Source organism: Ornithorhynchus anatinus, chromosome 18, assembly GCF_004115215.2.
Source record: "Ornithorhynchus anatinus isolate Pmale09 chromosome 18, mOrnAna1.pri.v4, whole genome shotgun sequence".
In the NCBI taxonomy this organism is placed as follows: Eukaryota; Metazoa; Chordata; class Mammalia; order Monotremata; family Ornithorhynchidae; genus Ornithorhynchus; species Ornithorhynchus anatinus.
In genome coordinates this window covers 10356026-10379983 of record NC_041745.1, presented here as the reverse complement: position 1 = coordinate 10379983, position 23958 = coordinate 10356026, and positions in this window count along the sequence as shown.

Genomic DNA, 23958 nt, shown 5'->3' with positions numbered 1-23958 from the left:
CCCAGCCCAAACCTTACAGAGATTGTTGGCAAACACAGAAATTCACATAAATATTTCCAAAACTTCTCTTGCTTCTTAACTACACTTCAATTTGAAACAGTACTTTTGAGGCTGAAGCGAACTTCAGTTCCTCCCTGAAGCTGTGTATAGAGCTTTAGATTACTCTATGTAAAGCACAAGAAAAACAGGGAGACTTTGGGGTATCCTGGAATCTCTTCTTGGCTGACAAAGACAAGGCTGGTTTCTAATTTATTATCCCACAAGCATATTGCTCTTCTGAGCCCACTCAAGCTCCCTAACTGTTATGGTCTATTGCTTTAATGAATACACGACTGCAGATAAATCTCAACTATTTTGCAAAATGTTTTTTATTTACAAAATTAAAGCCACTGAGATTGGGCAGAAAGTTCCATATCTTCTAGTATTTTCACAAATAATGCGTACCTTATTGTTCCAGTGTAGGAATGGCTAAATTTTAACTGGATTGAATGAAGGCTGCCTCTTTCTCCCAGAACAAGTCAAAAATATGAAATTTATCTAAATGTATGCTTCTGTGGAACTAGGAGAGAGACAGAAATGGGAGAGGAGGGAGAAGCTTCAACACAGTTACTGCCAGGGAAGAAAAGGGACCAAAAGAGAGGCAAAAAATTTCAGAGGGGGGAAAGATCAATGAATGAATCAATCAGTTGTATGCAGGGCGCTGTCCTAAGATGTTGGGTGAGTATGACACAATATAGCAGGCACATTCCCTACCCAGAATGAGCTTATAGTCTAGAGGGAAAGATAAAGAAGAAAAGCTAGTTCCATAGCCATTTGCTATATAGCCTGGCACAAAATTTACTCAGAAACTGTGGCCAGCAGGAAGGGCAGAGGTCAGAGTTATTACTATTATATTATTTCATTGCTATTACTGTTACTTTTATTACTGTATTGAATGCATACCTTGTGCTTTAGGATTGACAAGAAACTGGGATAAATAATCATGTCCCATCTAGGAATCACAGTCGAACTAAAGGGAGAATAGGTGTTGAATCCACATTCTGCAGACCGAGGGAACTGAGGGCCAGAGAAGTGAAATGACTTGCCCAAAGTCATACAGCAGGCAAGTGGCAGAGTCAGGATTAGAACCCAGGTCCTCTGACTCCCAGGCCCAGGCTCTTTCCACTAGACCACAATGCTTCTCCAAAGCACTGACCCTGTACCAACTGCTGAGGTAGAGACAGGGACAAGGGTCTGTGTCCAGCCTGATTAACTATATCTACCCCAGTGCTTAGAACGGTGCTTGACACATAATAAGTGCTTAATAAAGAACATTAAAAAATCATTTTTATCCGTGGAAGTTTTTTCAAAATCAAATATTGTTCTTGAGCTGAGAGGAACTTTTTCAAGACAACTCATGTTTTGACCAGCTCAGTGTGGGCGGGGAACATGTCTACCAACTCTATTATAGTATACTCTCCCAAACATTTAGTACAGTGCTCTGCCCACAGTAAGCACCCAATAAATACAGTTGATTGATTGACCCATCTGCCGTGGGTCTTGCTTTTGCTAACTACACTGGGGGAGAGAAGTAGGAAGTTCCCGCAAATGTCACCCTTTTTTTGCCCACGGCCGACTTTGGTTAAACCTTTTTAGCAGCCACCTCAGAACAGTAAGGAATGCAAAGGGTAGTACGAGAGACACAGGATTAAACAGGAGAGTGGCTGATCGGAAATCAGGACCTCATTATAGTCAGCCTCACTCCACCCCTCCTGCAGAGTAAATCGCTCTCCCCAAGGATGTAAGCTCGTTGTAGACAGGCAATGTGTCTGCTTATTGCTGTATTGTACTCTCCTAAGCACTTAGTACAGTATTCCGCGCACAGTAACCGCTCAATAAATACGATTGAGTGAATGAATGAATAACGCAAAAAAAATAACACAAAGGGGAAGAAGGCCTGGATCAGGAGGCAGGCTATGTGCTAGCGAGAGGGAAAACAAGTGGGCCAAACCACCATCCTTCCTGTCCCAGAAACATACAATCTTGGGGTCATCTTTGACTCCTTGCATTCTTTTACCCTTCCCTTTCAGTCTGATGTGAAATCCTTCCAGCCGGTTTATTCTCTTCAGCGTCTTGCTCTTTTTCTTTTATGGTACTTGTTAGGCGCTTTCTCGGGGCCAAGCACCGAACTAGATGCTGGGATAAAGGGGCGTGAGAGAGGAAATTTAAAGACACCCGCTCTTTTCAATCCTTCTCTCCCCGCCGAAGGGGCCCTCGTCCCTGTCGATGGCCCTGGGCGCTGCTCCCTTGCCCTGCTGTGGAGACAGCCTCATCTCCAGATTCTTGACTGGGTGAGAGCCCTTGGGGGGCCTGAGCAGGGCTGGCTGTGCTCGACTGCAGTTATCTCTACCTCTGCCTGCTGCTGTCGCATGGCTCAGTGCCAAGCATGCTTGCCTGCTCACTTGTGTGTGTCTGTGTGTGTGAACAATTATTTGTTTGGCTTGGTTGCCCTTTCTTATGTCTCTGTGTCTTTGTCTCCAAATTCTCTCTCTCTCTTCATCCACTTCTGTCTCTTTCGCCTCTTTTCTCTTCCTGGATCACTGTTTCGCAGTGTGGCTCAGTGGAGAGAGCACGGGCTTGGGAGTCAGAGGTCATGGGTTCTAATGCTGGCTCCGCCACTTGTCAGCTGTTTGACTTTGGGTATGTCACTTAACTTCTCGGCCTCAGTTACCTCATATGTAAAATGGGGATGAAGACCGTGAGCCCCATGAGGGAAAACGTGATCACCTTTATCCCCCCAGCACTTAGAACAGTGCTTTGCCCATAGTAAGTGCTTAACAAATACCAACATTATTATTATTATTATTATTCCATTTCATAGCTGGCTCCGCCTCTGGGGCTTGCACCCGATTCAAGCAGGAAGAGCAGGCAGATCTCCATCTGTGCCCCACCTCTCCTCTCTGACTCCCATCTTTCATCTCCAGGGCCCTGGGCCCTGGGCCGCATCAGCTCTGGAGGTGTCACTGAGGGTGTGCCTCTGGCTAATCTTTTGCTGTCCTCTGCAAGTCTTTGGCTTCAGTCTCTGGGTTGAGGTCTGGCCGTCCCGCTCTTTCATATCTTTTTTGCCCTGCCTTCTAAGGACCCCACTCCCTCGCCACCCTGCCAACTCAAAATGAAAAGTTGGCCTCCCTCCTTGTCAGGGCAGGTGCAGGTCTAGCACCATCATGGGAAAGCTGCTGGCCCTACAGAGCCTGACAACGTGCCAGAGAAGCAGTGTGGTCTAATGGGTAGAGCATGGGTTTGGGAGTCAGAATAATAATAATAATAATGATGGTGTTTGTTAAGTGCTTCACTGTTCTAAGCACTGGGGTAGATACAAGGTAATCAGGTTGTCCCATGTGGGGCTCACAGTCTTAATCCCCATTTTTACAGATAAGGTAACTGAGGCACAGAGATGTTAAATAGCTTGCCCAAAGTCACATAGCTGACAAATGGCGGAGCCAGGATTAGAACCCACAACCTCTGACTCCCAAGCCCAGGCTTTTTCCACTAAGCCACGTTGCTTCTCTCTGGGTGGTCATGGGTTCTAACCCCAGATCTGCCACTTGTCTGCTGTGTGACCTTGGTCAAGTCACTTCACTTCTCTGGGCCTTAGTTACCTCATCTGTAAAATGGGGATTTAGAGTGGAGCCCTATGTGGGACAGGGACCATGTTCAACCTAACTTGTATCTACCTCAGCACTTAGAACAGTGCTTGGCACATAGTAAGTGTTTAATAAATACCATAATTATCATTATTATTATTATTATTATTATTATTGTTATTAGGTCTGTGGGGGAGAGACAGGCTTGGATGGTCTTTTCAAGGCCCCTCAGCTCTCTGTTGGCTTTCCGCAGCTCATTTCATTTTCCCCTGGTGATTCCCCTAGCTGCTTCTTCCTATCTCCCTTAAGGAGCAAGGATGTTCTTTTAATTAAGCTGACTAATTATCAGCTTCCTTCTCTACTGTGCCTTCTGTTCATGAGGAAGTGATAGAGCCCGGGCCAGGCTTTTCTCTTCCCTCCAGTTACTTGGGACCCAGGAGGTGACAGTTCCATGATTTTTTTTTTCCCAGAATCAAGAAATCACTGGCTTTAACCGAGGTGACACATTTTCTGATATATCGATCCAAGGCTGATCTGCTATGAAACAGCATGTTTGTCAGGGCCTCCTATGGCCCTAGGCTGTTTTTAGTCCCTGTCTCCTTGCTTGGGAGTTGGTCAGTAAAACAGCCAAAGATTGTTTCAAAGACAACCTTTTCTTTATGGCATCAGGATGTGGTCATGTGGGGAGGGAAGTTGCAGGCAGGGCAGAAATAAAGATGATTTAGAAAGGACCAGGCTTTTGAAGCAATGACTTGTTTTAATAATTCATTCACTTAGTTATGGTATTTGTTGAGCACTTACTCTGTATCTGGCACTGTTCTAAGGGCTGGAGGAAGATGCAAGTTAATCAGGTCAGACACAGTCCTTGACTCATGTAGCCATCACAGTGTAAGGGTTCAGGGTGGCTTTCCTCCTTACAATTGTAAGGAAGGGAGAAAACATTTTCAGCCTGCGGATCTGACTAACATGGTATAGTGGATAGAGCCTGAGCCTGGGAGTCGGAAGGTTCTGGGCTCTAATCCCGGCTCCACCGCTTGTCTGCTGTGTGACCTCAGGCAAGTCACTTCACTCCTCTGTGCCTCGGTGACCTCATCTGAAAAATGGGGATTAAGACTGTGAGCCGCATGTGGGAAAGGGACTGGGTCCAACTCGATTTGCTTGTATCCACCCCAGTGCTTAGTACAGTGCCTCGTACACTAAGCGCTTAAGAAATACCAGAATTATCATTATTTTAGAAGTTTGTCAGCACCCTCACTTTTCATGTAAAAAATGTGCCCTAAAAGGGAAGGAGCGACTGGCCCACTTTGAAGAAGCAAGGAATGAACTTAAGATTGCAAGCACTTAGAACGGTGCTTAAAACCTAGTAAGCGCTTAATAAATGCCATAATTATCATAAACAAACAGTAGTGTTGGGAAGGAAGAGCCTGACAAGATTTTCTGACGTGGAGGCCTTTCCAAAAGTCGTTATGTTCCTGGTGAAGCCACTGGAGTAAAAGAAAGGAACTCCTATTTCTTGCAAACATCCCCAAAGTGCTTAGCACAGTGTATTGCACCCAGGGGGTCATCATTACTCCTCTCTGATTGAATGAATGCATTGAGAGCAGGGAATGTTTCTACCAACTCTGTTGTGTTGGACTTTTCCAAGCTCTTAGCATACAGTCAGCGCTCAATAAACATCATTGATTGTTTCCCCCCCAGCACTTAGAACAGTGCTTGCATAGTAAGAAACAAATACCATCATTATTATTATTATTATTACTTCACTTCTCTGGGCCTCAGTTACTTCATCTGTGAAGTGGGGATTAAGACTGTGAGCCCTGTGTGGGACAGGGACCATGTCCAACGTGATTTTCTGTACCTTCCCCAGGGCTTAGTACAATGCCTTAGTACAATGCCTTAGTACAATGCCTTAGTACATCGTGAGTGCTTAACGAATGCCACAATTATCATTATTATTATTACTTTCTTGATGGGCCACTGGGAAACTCTAGTTTAGTAGGCTACAGACATCTTCCAAAGCCCAGAGACAATCATTCAAAAATTGCCGTGTGCAGATGACTCCTCCTTAGAGGAATAGACACACCCAAGAAGACAAACTGCACACACAAACTGCTTCACCAAAAGGTGCTACAAACCGACAGTACGATGCGTGGAAACCGCGGTAACAATATATCAGCGTTACACACATCCGAAGCTCTTCATTGGTTAACCTGGAAGTGTTCAAACTTTGAATTGCTCCCCCAGCCAGGGCTTTGGTTCAAACGGAGGGGATGTGGGTTATGAAACTCTTCCCGTGAACACCGCTTTTTTCTCTGCCTCTTTTCTGTGTACAGGCAAAATGTTCTGAGCAGGAATTACAACTTCTTGCACAGCGGAAAGGCTGGGGAACTTCCTGAATTCAATGCTAGGTAATGGGGCGCGAGATGGCCCTACAGGAAAGTTGACCAAAACTCAAGAGAGACAGTGTCTCTCGAGAGAACTCTGGACTGGACAGGGCCTAGAGAGGGAAGACCAGCATTCAGGTTCTTTAGGCCAAGCCTCTGAATCTTCCCAGTATCCGCAGCCACTTTTCTGAGGGTCTAGAAGGTAGCGGCCATATCCATGGACTCAGAGGAGTTGGAGCCGCAACTAGATTTTCTTTTTTTTGGGTATTCGTTAAGCGCTTACTATGTCAGACACTGTACTCAGCGCTGGGGTAGATTCAAGCTAATCAGTTTTAATCCCCATTTTACAGATGAGGTAACAGAGGTGCAGAGAAGTTAGGTGAGTTGTCCAAGGTCACACAGCAGACAAGTGGCGGAGCCGGGATTAGGACCCAGGTCTTTCTCACTCCCAGGCCCCTGCTCTATCCTCTAGGCCACGCAGCAATTAAGGAACCGGTCCAGTCCAGTTAAGGAGGCATTAGAGAGCCGGATGCCATGTCTTAAATCTCCCTGCTCCAACTCAGTGGGAGAGGAAGTTAATTATCTGCGGTATTTATTAAGTGCTTATTTGTGCTAAGACATTATAAATTTATTACGTATTTATTTGTAACCATCCTTAGGTCTTGTGTGTGTGTGCATGTGTACATTCGTGCTGCATTCATTTGTTGATTCTGCTTCCGCTATTGGTGAATATTTTTCAGCCTCCCCCATTAGAGAATCAATCAATCAATCAATTGTATTTATTGAACATTTACTCTATGCAGGACACTATACCAAGTGCTTGGAAGAGTACAATATAACAGAGTTGATGCATTCAGAGAGCTTACTTATATTGTATGTTCTCAAGTGCTTAGTATTTTGCATTGCTCCCAATGGGCATTCAGTAAATATCATTAGCTTTTCCATTTGGGATATCAAGGGGGTTTGCAGGAACACAACTATCATGCAGGATGAGAAATGCCTGTCCTCTTAAAGTGAACAGAAGTTTCTGTATGAGAGATGTTAACAAAAAGATCATATTGGGATTATTTTGCAACAAACCATAAAGGGTGCAATTTGATACAGTAAACATTAGCCAGTCAATCATATTTATTGAGCGCTTATTGTGTGCAGAGCACTGTACTAAGAGATTGGGAGAGTACAATATAAAAATAAACAGACACATTTCCTGCCCACAATGAGTTCACCGTTAGAGTAGGAGACAGACATAAATAGAAATAATTAAATTACAGATGTGGACATAAGTGCTGTGGGACAGGGAGCAAATAAAGGGCTGTGCGGAACTAGCCTTCTGGTGGCTTTCAGTGCCGACTCAGAGATGCAACCATTTTTGTCAAAAGCATTTGATAATGGGAAAACTAGCAAGCTTCGATTTTACTGACACAGTTCTCTCTTTGGCTCTCCTCTTACCTCCCTGGCTAATCTTTCCCTTCTCTTTCACTGGCTTTTCCTCTGCCTCCCACCACCCAGCTGTGTGGGTCCTTCAAGACTGTTCTTGGTTCCCTGCTTTCTCACTTCTCACTTCACACTCATCATTTTGGGGAGCACATTCATTCCCACGACTTCAGTTACCACCTCTAGACAGATGAATCCTCAGAAGTACTAGCCTCTATTCTCTGCAATCTCACATTCCTTCCTGCCTGGGGGAAATCTCCTCAAAGATGGGGCCCTTAAGCTCAATATGTGTAAAACTGAGCTTCTCTTATTCCCTCTCAAAGCCTCTCCTCCAGCTAACATTCCATCACAACTGACAATACCACTATCCTCCTATTCTCTAAAGCTCCCAACCATGGTATTATCCTTGATTCCTCCTCTTTCAACCCTCCTTTTCAGTCTGTTACCAAATTCTTTCAGTTTTTCCTACATGACATTTCCAGTAATCTATCTGTTTCTCTCTGTCCAAATGACAACAGGCTGGTCCAGGCTCCTGTCATATCCCCGATTAATGGGGTAGCAATTTGGATGGAGAGAAAAGCATGGATTTTAGAGATGTTGTAAAGGTTGAGCTGACAGGATTTGGTGACAGAACTGAATATATGGTTTGAAGGATAGAGATGGATCGAAGTTACTGTCAAGATTATGGACTTGTGAGACAGGGAGGATGGTGATGCCATCTACAGTGACAGAAAAGTCAGGGAAGGACAGGATTTAGGTGGATAAGAACATGTTAAATTTGAGGTATAAGAGGGACATCCAAGTAGAGGTGTCCTGAAGGCTGGAGGAAATACGAGACTGTAGAGAGGGAGAGAGATCAGGGTTGGAGATGTAGATTTAGGAGTCATCTGCATAGAAATGGTAGCTGAAGCCAAGGGAGTGAATGAGCTCTCCAAGGGAGTAGGTGTAGATGGAGAATAGAAGGCGACCCAGCACCATACCTTGAGGGACTCTTACATTTAGGGGGTGGGAGGCAGAGAAAGAGCCCATGAAAGAGATCGAGAATGAGCAGCCAGAGACATAGGAGGAGAACCAGGAGAGGACAGTGTCAGTGTCAGGGGATCCAGAAGAGAATTGGAGGAGAGGAAGTGAAGACAGCAGGTGTAGACAACTCGTTCAAGGAGTTTGGAGAGGAGTGGTACAATGGGGCGATAACTCGAGGGAGCTTTGGGGTCAAGGGAGGGTTTTTTTAGGATATGGGAGGCGTGACCATATTTGAAAGCAGTGGGGAAAAAGCCACTGGACCACAAACAGTTGAAGATGGTGGTCAGAGTGGGACAAATCATTGCTTTCCCAAGATTAAGTAGTGCTTAGTAGGTGCTCAATAGGTTCCATTGTTGAGGAGGATGAGGAGGATGAGGACAGAGAAATAAGGTAGAACCTGAGTAGAAATTGAATGTGCTTGGCTTTTCTTTTGTTATTTTTTAGGTCATGCTTTCCTGAGAATCACTTTGCAGTGGATGACAAGCATATTTGCTGAAGGAAGATCTTGGGATTCTGTTAGGCCCAGGGCCGGGGAACAAGATGAGAAAGAAGATGGTCTGTGTAAGGAAGAGGGAAAGGGGGAAGGGGTGACTCTTGCAAGTCGGGCCATATGGAATTATGCTCAGGACAGTGCTCTGCATGTAGTAAGTGCTCAATAAATACCGTTGATTGATTGATTGATTGTTTCATAAGTGAAAGAGAATTAATAATGTTGGTATTTGTTAAGCGCTTACTATGTGCAGAGCACTGTTCTAAGCGCTGGGGTAGATACAAGGTAATCAGGTTGTCCCACGTGAGGCTCACAGTTAATCCCCATTTTACAGATGAGGTAACTGAGGCACAGAGAAGTTAAGTGACTTACCCAAAGTCACACAGCTGACAAGTGGCAGAGCCGGGAGTTGAACTCATGACCTCTGACTCCGAAGCCCAGGCTCTTTCCACTGAGCCATGCTCCTTCCCCAATTAAGCGTTTAAGAAAAATTAAGCATTTTTCTCACTCAATCGGTGAATCATTCAGTCAAGTATATTTACTGAACGCTTACTGTGTGCAGAGCACTGTACTCAGCACTTGGGAGAGTACAGTATAACAATGTAACAGATACATTTCCTGTCTTCAGTGAGATTTCAGTCGAGGGATTCACCTAAATCAATGTCCAAAGAGCTGAATTGATTACATGTCCTTTTCCAAACTATAATTTTTCCTTAAGCTTTCCTCACTCTAAAAGTATGATCATCTTTTCTTGACTTTGTCAAGAAATTGAAGATGTAACTCTCAGGGTAGCTTCCAAGCATGCCAGAAAAACTTTCTTGTTTTAAAATTTCATTTGTATGAGGAAGAGATGGATGAAGAAATATATCTTCTACAGGCAGAAAGTCTTCTATTTTGATGATGAAATAATTCACAGAACTAAGAAATGCAAAGTTGATGACAAGCCTTGATATAACTGGATTTCAATAAAGAATGAAACTAGTGCTCATATTTTTCCATAAACAATGGCAGCTGAAGATGTTCTGTCCATCTTTAAACAAGGAAGTAAGAATATTTATATGCCGAACATTGTTTATTTTCTCCTGAAGAGAGATCTAAGCTGTTAATTGTGTGCATCTTGTAGTTTATGCGCTACAAGACAGAGAAGACTTGCTTTGGCTCTTCAATTTGTTAGTTCTCACTGTTTCTTTTTCTGGCTGACTGTAGGAAAGTTTCTTGGCGCTCATATTTTTAAGCATTAGTTTGCTCATCAACATGTGCAGATTTAATCATTTTGCATATTAAGACTAAATACATGCAACAGGGGATGTGTAATTAGGAGAGCTAAGTTTTTTATAAAAGAATATTGATAGCTTTATGGCAGTTACATTAATTATCAAGCCTCACTACTGAGAGGCAAAATGTTCATTCTGCCACGGGACCAGAAAAACTGTTCAACCATATTTCTATGGCTTTAGTGTGCAGGAAATTGTTCTGCAACAATGCTCACACACTAACTATAATCTCACCATCACCAGCATCATCTTCAAACCCAAAAGACCGATTGATATTTAAATATATACCAAAGAACAACAAAATGAATTGAAGTGCCAAGGGTGGCTCTTGGGTTGAACCAACTCTATTCTAATCTGGTGTGGTGGATTAATAGAGAAGCCTTCCTGGAAGTTATTATTAGTATTAATAAGAAATACCACAGCTATTATTTTTGTCATTATTAATAAAAATAAGGACAATAATAATAATTTTGGTATTTCCTAAGTGCTTACTATGCATCAGGCTCTGTACTAAGTGCTCGGGTGGATACAAGCAAATTGGGTTGGACACAGTCCCTATCCCATCTGGGGCTCGCAGTCTTGATCCCCATTTTACAGATGAGGGAATTGAAGCACAGAGAAGTGAAGTGATTTGGCCAGGATCACACAGCAAATGGAGGTGGAGCTGGGATTAGAACCCAGGTCCATCTGACTTCCAGGCCCGGGCTCTGGTAACACTGCTTCTCGTTATTATTATTAAAGGCAGAGGGAGCAGCAGTGCCAATATGAAATGGAAAAATGTCCTACCCATGTTGGAAATAGTGCCCGGGGAACAGAGACCTGGGAGGGGGATTCTCCGGTTCTAGATCAGGGTGGGTGGAGTGTAAGACTCCCACATCCCAAACTCTCTGCTGGAGCAATGCCTTCAGTTTGAGGGTCACCTCAATGTCTATGTGATGCTGTTCAGAAAATGCTCCGGGGTCCAGATCTAAACATAGTGGCGCTTTTTGAAACAGGAAGGGGAGGCAAAATGACTGCAGTCGGCCCTGAGCAAGGTAACTAATCAAGGGGGCTGAAGGGAGTTGAGGAGCACGGGCCTGAAACTATAAAAGGGCCTAGGGGTCACTTGGATTAACTTGGCAGTAAAGAGGAAGAGGAAGATGCCCAGAGGTGAAGTTATTGTGGTTAAGCTTTTTGAAGCAACGTGGCCTAGTGACAAGAGAACGGGCCTGGGAATCAGAGGACATGGGTTCTAATCCTGACTCTGCCATGTGTCTAATGTGTACCTTGGGCAAGTCGCTTCACTTCTCTGTGCCTCAGTTACCTCACTTGCAAAATGGGAATTAAGACTGCGAGCCCATGTGGGACAAGGACCGTGTACCTGATTAGCTTGTATCTCCCCCAGCACTTAAAACGGTGCCTGGCACACAATAAGTGCCAGGCACAAATGCCATTATCATTATTATTATAATTGTAGCTCTTTTTTACTGGTATTTGTTAAGCCCTTACTTTGTGCCAGGTACTGTTCTAAGTGCTGGAGTAAACATAAGTTTATAGGGTTGGACACTGTCCATGTCCTACCTGGGGTTCCCAGCTTTGATCCTCATTTTACTGATGAGGTTACAGAGACACAGAGAAGTGAAGTGACTTGCCCAATGACACAGAGCAGACAAGTGGCGGAGCTGGGACACGAAGCCAGGTCCTTCTGATTCTCGGGCCCAGGCTCTATCCGCTAAGTCTCGCTGCTTCTCATGTCAAGATGCAATCCTAGTGCCCACTCCCGTTAACCTTTAATTGAGGGTGGTGTGGTGCTCACCTTGAGCTCTGGAGAGGTCAGCTGCCTACTTAGAATATTTCTCCTGCAGCCATGATTGAGCAAAAGTAGATTGATGGATTTTGCAGCCCTGCTCCCCTTCCAAATTCAGCCATGACCCCTGCTATTTCCGTAAAGGGTTTGGCAAAAGTTGTGGATATAGAGAAGCGGTTTCACTCTACACAATTAGAGAATCAGACCGAGACCTGGGCCCCAAGCCTGGATTAGCCACTGGGTTAAGTTTCCTGCAAGTCAGAGCTGACTGTCAGTCAGTCAGTCAGTCAGTCAGTCAGTCAATCGTATTTATTGAGCTCTTACTGAGTGCAGAGCACTGTATCAAGTGCTTGGAAGAATATAATATAGCAATAAGCGGACACATTCCCCTGCCCACACTGACCTCATAGTCTAGAGGGGGAGACAGACATTAATAGAAATAAATAAATGACAGATATGGACATAAGTGCTGTGGGGCTGGGAGGGGGGATGAATAAAGGGAGCGAGTCAGGGAAATGCAGAAGGGAGTGGGAGAAGAGGAAAGAAGGGCTTAGTCAGGGAAGGCCTCTTGGAGGAGATGGGCCTTCAATAAGGCTTTGAATGGGGGGAGAGTCCTGGTCTGTCAGATATGAGGAGGGAGGGCGTTCTAGGCCAGAAGTAGGACGTGGGCGAGAGGTAGGCGCTGAGATAGATGAGATCTGGGTACAGTGAGAAGATCGGCATTAGAGGAGCAAAGTCTCTGGACTGGGTTGTAGTAGGAGAGCAGCAAGGTGAGGTAGGAGGGGGCAAGGTGATTGACTGCTTTAAAGCCAATGGTGAGGCTTTAAAGCCATTGCCTCCTTGGGGGCCCATCACACCCCATCCTTCCAAACACCATTCCCAACCCTACAGACCTTTTCTTCCCCTCAGTAGCTCTTGTTCCCAGGGCTAACAATCAGCCGGGCATTGTCAGGGCATAGGAGATGCCCACAGGCACAGGGGCATGCAGCTTCACAGGGATGGAAAGGGGGGCATGGAATGGCTACTTGTCCCCCAGTCTAGGGCTCACCCTATCCCGGCCTTGATCTCGCCCCGAAAGGGGTTAACTTTTAGTTCTGAGTCGGGAGGGGAGCCCCTAGCACGGGGTGGGGGAGGAGAGGGACTCACTGCTCAGCCCCGTGCCTTTCGTACCTCCCTGGAGCTTCTAGGACTGCTGCCAAGTATATCATTTTGCCCCCTCCTCAGCATGTGTGCCCCCCCTGGCTGGGCAGACCCTCCCGTCCCTTCCCCTCCCCCCCCAGGCTTATTTTAGAAGGTCACAGCACCCAGCCAGACAGCGGGTGCCAATCGAAGGGCCAAAGAGGGCATGTTTGGAGCACGCAAGGAGGAGGCTCCTTGAAGGATGCAGGGGGCACCAGGAGCCAGCTTGGGGCAAAATCCCCTGCCCAATCTCAAGGTTAAATAAAGAAATAATCTTTCCCATTGTTTCCAGAAAATTGGCATTGATGATGCCATCTGGACAGACCTTCCTCTCTGTCATTTGTCTGCTGTGTGACCTCGGGAAAGTCACTTCACTTTTCTGGACCCCATTGACCTCATCTGTCAAATGGGAATTAAGAGTGTGAGCCCCATTTAGGACAGGAACTGTGTTCAACCTGACAAATTTTATCTACCGCAGCGCTTAGAACACATTTCTCTGTGCCTCAATTCCCTCATCTGTAAAACGGGGATTAAGACTGTGAGCTCTATGTGGGACATGGACAGTGTCCAATCTATTTAGCTGTATCTACCCCAGTGCTAAGCACAGTGCCTGGCACATAGTAAGTGTTAACACTTACCATTAAAACCCACCCCCCAAAAACTGGGATTATTGCCCGGGACTCCTGACTCCCAGTCTTGTGGGCTTGCCACTATGCCATACTGCTTCACCTTTGCTCTTCCCCTCCAGGAAGAGTCGCAGCCCCTTTTTCTTCATTTTGGCGAAGAAGAAGAAATCTGGCAAGGAATTTACCAGGCAGGAGGTCTGGTGATTTTATTTTGGTGAAAAAATCAATGGGAGTAGAGTGTGGTGGGTTAACCATAATTGTTATGAATTCGGAACAAGGACAGACATAGAATTAAAAACCTTCCAAACCAGATTATGTATAATTGTTACCAAAATGTTATGGTCTTGGAGGCTATTATGGAGCAGTAGCTCCGTGGGGAAGAAAATATTGGAATGTTTAAAATGAGTGAGTGTATACTTTGTACTCCAAGATATATAGTATTTTGGAATGCAAAGTAGTACAGGATTACCATCTGCACTATAAATAATTTATGCCTTTTAGCTACCTGGAAATCATATTGATCAGAAACTAACCTCATATTAAATGATTCTCAGAAAGAAGAACTCCCAAAACATTTGAATTGCTCCTAATTTAGAGTCTAAAGCTTATTCTGAGAATTGAATAAAAATGCAGACAATCCTCTAGCGTCTACATTACATCAAATAAATGTTTAGTTTCTCAATTAAGTATGCAAAGGGAAGGATATTCAATTAAGGCTCAAATCTCCAATATCCAGGCTTCCTGAATTACCAGATACAGTAGCTGTCTGGAAACATCCAGATCTGGGCCCTGTTCTGGAGTCCAAAGAACCTTCTGCCAGTTCCTGAGCCTATAGAAATCTTAGGGTCACTTGAAGTGTCTAGGCATTGTGGGTATGGCTAGTTGCATGGGAATTTTTTTGCAATTCCTACTTTTGATTATTATTATTATGTTTGTTGACCACCTACTATATGTCAAGCACTGTTCTGAGTGCTGGGCTAGATACAAGTTAACCAGGTCAGGCACAGTCCCTGTCGTACATGGGACTCACGAGCTAAGTAGGAGGAACAGCAGGTATCGTAAGCTCCTCATGGCCTGGGAACATGTCTCCTAACTCTGCTATCTTGTACTCTCCCAAGCTCTTAGTACTGTGCTCTGCACACACTAAATGCTCAACAAATGTGATTGATTGACTGAATCCCATTTTACAGATAAAAAAGCTGAGGCATGGAGGAGTGAAATGACTTGCCCAAGGTCTTATGACAGCAGGCAAGTTGCAGAGCTGGGATCAGAACCTAGGGCCTCCTGATTCCCAGTGCTTTATCCACTGGGCTATACTGACACCAGCCCTGAGCAGGTAAACTCTTGGGAACCTTGGAGCAATTTGGTAAGAGAAGAACTAGACTGAACTCCTGGAGAGCAAAGCACCTCCCTCCTCTCACCCGCCCCATTAGTAATCAGCTATTACTTTTATTGTTGTCATTGATCGATCGATCTTATCCTGCTTTCTGAGAAGCCGCATGGCCTGGTGGAAAGAGCATGGCCTGAGAGTCACAGGACTTAGGTTCTAATCCTGCCCCTGCCACTTGCCTACCTTGTTACTCGAGCAATCCATTTAACTTCTCTGTAGCTCTCTGCATCACTGTTGATTAGTTGTTACAAGATGTGAAGAGCAGATTAGTCTATAAAGGAAAGAATGACGATGGAGACGGCCACCGAGGATGACAGACGAGCTTCAGTCTTGAGACTTTGGGATGGAGAACCTGTAGGAAGGAATTGATTGTAGTCATAGTGGTGTGTACGATGGGCCTCACACTCTCTGGTCCCTACGGATCACGTTCTGGCATTCTTCTCCCACTTGTTTCTTCCCGGGAAGCAGCATGGCTTAGTTGATAGAGCACAGACCTGGGTTCTAATCCTGGATCTGCCAATTGTCTGCTGTGTGGCCTTGTGTAACTTCTCCAGGCCTCAGTTATCACATCTGTTAAAATGGGACAAGACTGTGAGCCCCATGTTCCTCAGGAACTGTGTCCAAACTGATTAACTTAGATCCACCCCAGCACTTAGAACAGTGCCTGACATATAGTAAGTGATTAAAAAATACCATTATCATCATTATTATTATTATTATCATTATTCTTCCCACAAGAACCTAGAGGCTCAGCAAGTAGATTGCTGCTGACCACACTGGTGAATAATGTTTTTTCATTTCCATGTCGGGCACCATGTACAGTTCAGTAAACCTCAAAAGTCAACTTCCTATCAGTGTTTCCTGAATGCTACTTAATGCTTGGGAACATAGAAAAGAATTACGAGACATTATCCCTGCCCTCAAAGGGTTTGCAATCTAGCAAGGGAGGTAAAACTCTTAAATAAATTACTGATAGGAGGAAAAAGGGAGAGTAAAAACCTGAGTTCAAACTGAAGTAATAGGGTTTAAGAGGGCACCAGGATCCTATTGAGTATTTCACTTCACTCATTCCATCGGAATTCCCTTTTCCATAATAGTCCCACATGGGGGTATTTATTGAGCGCTTACTGTGTGCAAAGCACTGTACTAAGCACTTGGGAGAGTACAATATAACCATAAACAGACATTCCCTGCCCACAAAGAGCTTACATCTAGAGATATTTAATTCACATTTTACAGATGAGAAAACTAAGTCACAGAGAAAAGTTACTTTTTTTTAAGATAGTATCTGTTAAGTGCTTCCTAAGTACCAGGCACTTTATGAAGCGCCGGGGTAAATACAGGCTAACCAGGTTGGATGTAGTCCCTATCCCTCAAGGGGTTCACAGTCTTAATCCCCATTTTCCACATGAAGGAACTGAATTCCAGAGAAGTGAAGTGACTTGCCCAAGGTCACACAGCAGACGAGTGGCAGAGCTGGGATGAGAACCTAGGTCCTCCTGACTCTCGGGCCCGGGCTTCATCCACCAGTCCGTGCTGCTTCTGATCTGATCCTTTGCCCCATTGGGCAGACAAAGGGCCCATAAAAAGGCTCTCAGTTTAGAGCTAAAGTCCATTTGGCGAGCCCGAGAGGAAGTTCAGAGAGCCGGTTGCTGAGGGGCCCAGTTTATCAAGCCGTCACGCTCTTTCCTGGCGGCCGGGCCGGGACTATTTTCGTTGGCCTGAAACGACCGAAACTGTGAGTGGGACCATCCCAGCTCGCCTGTCAAATGAAAGCGACCCTTCTGACGCGCAGCTCTCCATGCTGCTTTCTGGGCAGAGGGAGGCTGGGCCTCACTTTTGTGCCTCCTGAATCTCTGTATCTTTAAACCTCTTCTCAGTTTAGGTGTGGGGTTAGGCTGCAGAGCAACGGCATGGTTTACTGGATGTCTGTCTCCCCCTCTAGACTGTAAACTTGCTGTGGGCTGGGAATGTGTCTATTATTATATCGTACTCTCCCAAGTGCTTAGTACAGTGCTCTGTATGCAGTAAGCGTTCAATAAATACTACTGAAAGAATGAATGGAGCATGGGCCTGGGAGTCAGGAGGTCATGGGTTTGAATGCCGGCTCTGCCACTTACCTTCTGTATGGCTTTGGACAGATCACTTCTCTGGGCTTCCACTACCTCATCTGTGAAATGGGGATTGAGACTGTGAGCCCCACATGGGACAGGGACTGTGTCCAATCCATTTCGCTTGTATCCACCCTGTCGCTTAGAATGATGCCTGGCATATAGTAAGTGCTTAAAATACTACAATTATTATTATTATTACTATTATTAAGTTCCATTTTAGGGTAAGTTCCGTGAGGGCAGGGATCGAGACTAGCAACCATAGTGCACCATCCCAAGGGCTTAGTACAGTGGTCTGAACAAAAGCAAGATCTCTGTAAACACCACCAACTGATCCATCGATTGATCTTTAAACTCACTCCTTGGTAATAATGATAATAATAATAATAATAATGATAAAAGAGATAATAATTGTGATATCTGTTAAGTGCCTACCATGTGCCAGGCACTGTACTAAGCACTGGGGGTAGATCCAAAGTAATTGGATTGGACACAGTCCCAGTCCCACATTGGGCTCACGGTCTTAATCCCAATTTTACAGACAAAGTAACTGAGGGCCAGAGAAGTGAAGTGACTTGTCCAGGGTCACACAGCAGACAAGTGGCGGAGCCGGGATTAAAACCCAGGTCCTTCCGACTCCCAGCCCCTTGTGCTTTCCACCAGGTCTCTCTCCATCCTTAGTATGGGCGAAGGGCAGAACACGGCACATTAATTGGGCAACCCCCTCTCAGATAGGAGTCCCCCTCCTCCCTGCCGCTTGAGGCGGGGATGATCCGGGTGGACACATGCAAGATCCAGCTCCTGAGCGCCCGGGGAACGTTCGATCCGTCCCCCAGCCCTGACTGCTATCAGAGGTTCCCCCAGGGTGGGGCTCCAAGGCTGGAACTGGCTGACTTTCAGGACAAGACCGATTAGCTGAACTAATTGAGGCCGAGGCTAGTCCAGATAACTGAACTCAGTTCGGCTTGGCTATCTGGGAAAGGCACCTGGCCCACTTGGTTCTGTTACCCCACCTTTCTTGTGTGGCTGGGAGCCTCAACGGGGATAACCTCTGGGGTAGGGTGACTGAAATGAAAGTGACTGTGGGTTAGTGGGTAGAGCACGGGCCTGGGAGGCAGAAGATCTGGGTTTTAATCTTGGCTCTGCCACTCGTCAGCTGGGTGACCTCAGGCATGGCACTTCACTTCTCTGGGCCTCAGTTTCCTCATCTGTAAAAAGAGGATTCAATCCTACTTTCTCCTACCTAGACTTTGAGCCCCAGGTGGGACAGGGACTACCAACCCTGGGATTTAGACCAGTGCTTGGCATATAATAAGTTTTATATTGTACTCTCCCAAGTGCTCTGCATCTAGTAAGCGTTCAATAAGTACAATTGATTGATCGATCGCTTAATTAACAAATACCGCTATTATTAAGGAAGTAGTGCAGGAGCCGGGAAAAAGGTATCAGAAGTTAAAGTGAATTTGTCTGAAGTTCAGTAAAGATTAGTTCTGAGTTGTATATCTGGAGAATAAAACTCAAGTGCATAAACAGACCGACTATGGAAAACAACTAGAAGGGAAAGAAAAACAAGTTTCTCAGGAGCCAACACTATAGCACCGTATCAAGAAAAACCACAGGGATTCAGCCTCTTGTTTTACCTTGCTCCTTTTCACACTAATTTACACCTAAAAGGAAAGGAGGAAAAAAATCTAACTTCTTGTTTAAATGATTAAAATAAAAGACCTAGCTTCACGTTACATGAATTCTTTTCACACTGTCAGTTCTTAGAACCCGTCCCTTGTGCAAAGCAATATTTGGTCTAAGAGCTCCAACAGCGGTCTGCAAAAACTGCCTCTACAGTATCCCCTCAAATAATAATATTTATGGTATTTGCTATGCGTTTACTATGTGCCAGGCACTGTTCTAAGCGCTGCCCAGAACTAGCTAACAGTCTAGCGGGGGTGACACATGTTAATATAAATAAATAAATAAATTACATATACGCATATGTGCTGTGGGGATGGGAGGGAGGATGAATGAAGGGAGCAAGTCAGGGCGACATAGAAGAGTGGGGGAGAAATAAATACGATTGAATGAATGAATGAATCCAAATCTGGCCATGCTCAACTCTGGCCTGACCCAGAGGTCTGGATCTGGTAAGCTGACCTGAATTAGCCCAGGGCTCTCTTTCAGGGTTATTATTACTATTATTGTACCTGCTAAGTGCTTACTATGTGCCAAGCACCGTTCTAAGATGCTGGGGTAGATACGAGTCAATCAGGTTGGACACAGTTCCTGCCGCTTTACAGGTGAGGTAGCTGAAGCCCAGAGAAGTGAAGTGACATGCCCGAGGTCACAGAGCAGACAAGCAGCAGAGCAGGTATTAGAACCCAGTTCCTTCTGAAACCCAGGCCCGTGTTCTTCCCTCTGGGGAAAATTTAAAGGTGAGGAAATTGTGGGCTAACAGAATCACACCTCCGGTGGGATGAAAACTAGACTCTAAGCTCATTGTTGACAGGTAGCACAGCTTCCTCTCTGGTGTATTGTACTCCTCACCCAGTAAGTGCTCAGTAAAAGCCATTGATTAATTGATTGATTGATCGATTGATGAAATAATATGCAGAAGGCTTTTGCAATAAGGCTTTGCCTAAAGACTCATCAGGTAGATTGTATCCGTCCCCTTGCAAAGATTTAAAGCTCTGTTGTAAAGCCAACGGACAATATCATGACATTTCTGACCACGGACTTTTTGAAGAGGGTTACCTCTGGGAGTGATACTGAAGCAGTTCGGCTAAATCTGGGAAATGCTTTCCCATCCAATTTAGCCACATCAATCAATGGTATTTCTTGAGCGCTTTCTATGTGCAGATCACTGTACTAAGCACCTGGGGGAGTACAGTACAACTGAATAACAATCCCCGCCCACAGTGAGCCACAGCTAAATAATGATTGTTCTAATTCTGCTGTATTGTACTCTCCCAAGTGCTTAGTACCGTGCTCTGCACATAAGAGCTCAATAAATACCACTGATTGATTGATTGATTGATCTTGCTCTGTATTTGGATTTTGTGAGTTGTTTCTATTGTGATAGAGACAACTATGAATAGTGAGTTGCTAGTGGAAAATCTCGGTGAGAAAAATCCCAGCCAAAATCATTTACTTTGCTGATGGGTAGCATTAGCATTCTAGATGATGGTGAAAACCTAAATAATGAGCTGCTGAAAATACGGTATTGTTTAACACTCTCTGCCAGCTTCAGATTTCTGAAGGTAAAGAGGAAATTGAAGATTCACAGTGGTTAGAGGAGAAAATAAGGAGGAAGAGGAAAGAGGAATTTAATTGGTGTTTTATTCAGAAATGTGCTAATCTCCTTGCTTGGAATTAGTGTCTGCATGCAGTCAAACTGTATTTGCTTTGCTAGGTGGAAAAGAAAAAGAAAACTTTGAGCTGGGTTGAATCATTAAATTCTGGGTTTTTTGGGGGGTTTGGTATTGCATGTTCATTAATTCGATCGTATTTATTGAGCACTTACTGTGTGCAGAGCACTGTACTAAGCGCTTGGGAGAGTACAATGCAACAATGAACAGACATCTTCCCTGCCCAACATCTTACTTGTCTTACTTCAATGCCTTGCTAGAAACTGAGGAGTCTTTCTTCCACACTGTCTTTTGTCCCCTCTTGATCTAAAGATTTTCTCCAAAGCTTATGCACCAACATCAGCCCCCAATTTTTTTTTTAATGGTACTTGTTAAGTGCTTACTATGGGCCAAGCGCTAGAACTGATGAAAGATCAGGTCAGACACAGTCACCGTCCCTCATGGGGTTCAAAGACCAAATAAGAGGGAGAACGGGTATTGAATCTCCACTTTACAGTGGAGGAAACTGAGGCATAGTGAAGTGAAGCGACTTCCGCGAGGTCACACAGCAGGCAAGTGGCGGATCAGGGATTAGTGTCCAGGCCTTCTGACTCTCTGTCCTCTTTCCACTAGGCTATGCTGCTTTAACTTCTTAACTTTTAGAATTGAGATTCTGAGAGCACAGGTGTGGAGATTGAAGGAAAAAAGAGGGAGAAAGTGACAAGCACCTGGAGAGATCTAAATCTAGGTCTAGAAATGGCCAGTCCAGCAGGGGACCCAACTCCTTCTTCTAGCCCTACTTTCCCCTTATGGAAAGAGTACCACCCTGGGAATCAGAAGTCCTGGGTTCTAATGCTCGTTCTGCAGTGTGGCCTAGGGGAAAGAGCACAAAAGACCTAGAGTCTAGTCCTGATTCTGCCATTTGCTTGCTGCATAACCTTGGAAAAGCCACTTCCCCTTTCTGTGACTTAATCTCCTCATCTGTAAAATGGGAATCAAATACCTGTTCTCCCTCCCTTCTAGATGGCGGACACTCTGTGAGACAGAGACCTTATCCGATCTGATAAACTTGAATCTCTCCCAGAATTTTGCCCAGTGCTGGGGATATAGTAAGTACTTATAAATATCATCATTATTATGTACTTTGCAATTGTCATTATTATTATTGCTATTGTTTTATTTGTTAATAATAATAATGGTATTTGTTAAGCACTTACTATGTGCCCAACACTGCTCTAAGCAATGGGGTAGATACAGGGTCATCAGGTTGTCCCATGTGGGGCTCACAGTCTTAATCCCCATCTTACAGATGAGGTAACTGAGGCACAGAGAAGTTAAGTGACTTGCCCAAGGTCACACAGCTGATAAGCAGCAGAGGCGGCATTAGAACCCATGACCTCTGACTCCCAAGCCAGTGCTCTTTCCACTAAGCTACGCTGCTTCTCTAAGCACTTACTATGTGCAGATATAAGTTAATCGAGTTGGATACAATCCTGTCCCGCATGGGGCTCACAGTCTAAGTTGGAGGGAGGGAGATTTAACCCCCATTTTACAGTTGGGGAAACGGAGGCCCAGAGAAGTTAAGTCGATCAATAGTATTTATTAAGTGCTCACTATGTGCAGAGTACTGTGCTATGTGCTTGGGAGAGTACAGGACAAAAGAAGTAGGGAACTTGTTGCCTACTTATGAGGAGCTCACAGTCTAGAGGCAAGTCTTAAGTGATGTGCCCAAGGTCATACAGCAAGCAAGTGCAGAGCCAGGATTACAACCCAGGTCCTCCTGACTCCTGGGGCCAGGCAGGCTGTATCCACTAGGCCATGCTGCTTCTCTTCAGCCTTTCCAACGGTGTTTCCTTTGAAGCACTCCTGGGTTTGGCTTCGTATGGGGTGGCTCTCCCTGCAGCTTCTAGAACTTCTCACGCTTCTAGAGGGCAAGTCCCTTCACTTCTCTGGACTTCAGTTCCTTCATCTGCAAAATGGGGATTAAGACTGCGAGTCCTATGTGGGACAGGGACTGTGTCCAACCTGATTAAGTTGTAGCTACCCCAATGTTGAGTGCAGTGCATGGCACATAGTAAGCACTTAACTTCCAAAAAAGCATTTAACAAATGCCATTTAAAAAAAGTCTCCTGTTTATCTATTTCCCTTTCTCTCTGCCTCATTTCTTCCTCTCCCTTCTCCTCTTCCCCCTCCCTCTGCCAAAGCCCCCCAGTTTTTTTATTGACTCTCTGCTCTACTCCCTTCCTGCTTTGCTTTCTCAGCTTCCTCTATTTACACTCAACTCTCAACGATCCAGTGACTGATTGTCCGGTTTAAGAAAAGTGGAGTAGCAAAGGGTATGAACCATTTCTTCTTGTGGCTTCCTGCCTTTTGTGTATTTCCTCGCTCCTCAAGAGGAAGTGATTCTTTTAGTTACCTAAAACTAAATGCCCTTGTATTAAAAAAAAATAAAAATAAAAATGATAATCAGTCCATTGACAACTTCAATTCAAAAATGACCCCCCGACGGTAAGCTCGTTGTGGGCAGGGGGTGTGTCTGTTTATTGTTATTTGCGCTCTCCCAGGGGCTCAGTACAGTGCTCTGCACACAGTAAGCGCTTAATAAATTCAATTGACTGACTGACTGACTGACCTGAGAGAAGAATATCGCCTTCTTTGAGAAGGCAGGTGGTGGGGAAAATATCTGTGGCAGTCGCTAACTTGGATTGTATGGCACTCACCAACATGGATTGCTGGGGACTCACCCTCTTCTCCTCCCCTTCCTACCCTCGTAACACATACGTTCAGATCACTGAACTCGGTTGCTTCCGCCCACTTTTTTAAAATGGCATCTGTTAAATGCTTACTATGTGCCACCCCCCGTCCTACCCCCTGGGGTAGATACAAGCTAATCAGGTTGGACACATTCCATGTCCCACATGGGGTTCATAATCTTGATCCCCATTTTCCAGATGAAGTAACCGAGGCACAGAGAAGTGAAGTGGCTGGCCCGAGGTCACACAACAGCCAAGTGGCAGAGCTGGGATTAGAACCCGGGTCCTTCTGACTCCCAGGCCCGTGCCCTATCCGCTAGACCACCTGTAATTTATTTAATATCTGTCGCCCCAGCTCGATTTTTAAGCTCCTCGAGGGCAGGGATCTTGCCTACCAAGGCTGTCGCAAGTCTTCAGTACAGTGCTCAGCACAGAGTAAGCACTCGGTAAATACTTGAGAAGCGTGGGAATCCTGACCTGTTGGAGCCAGAGAAGCAGGATATTTATTAGTAAAGAAACCACTGAAGCATCTGGCTGTCCTTCGGGT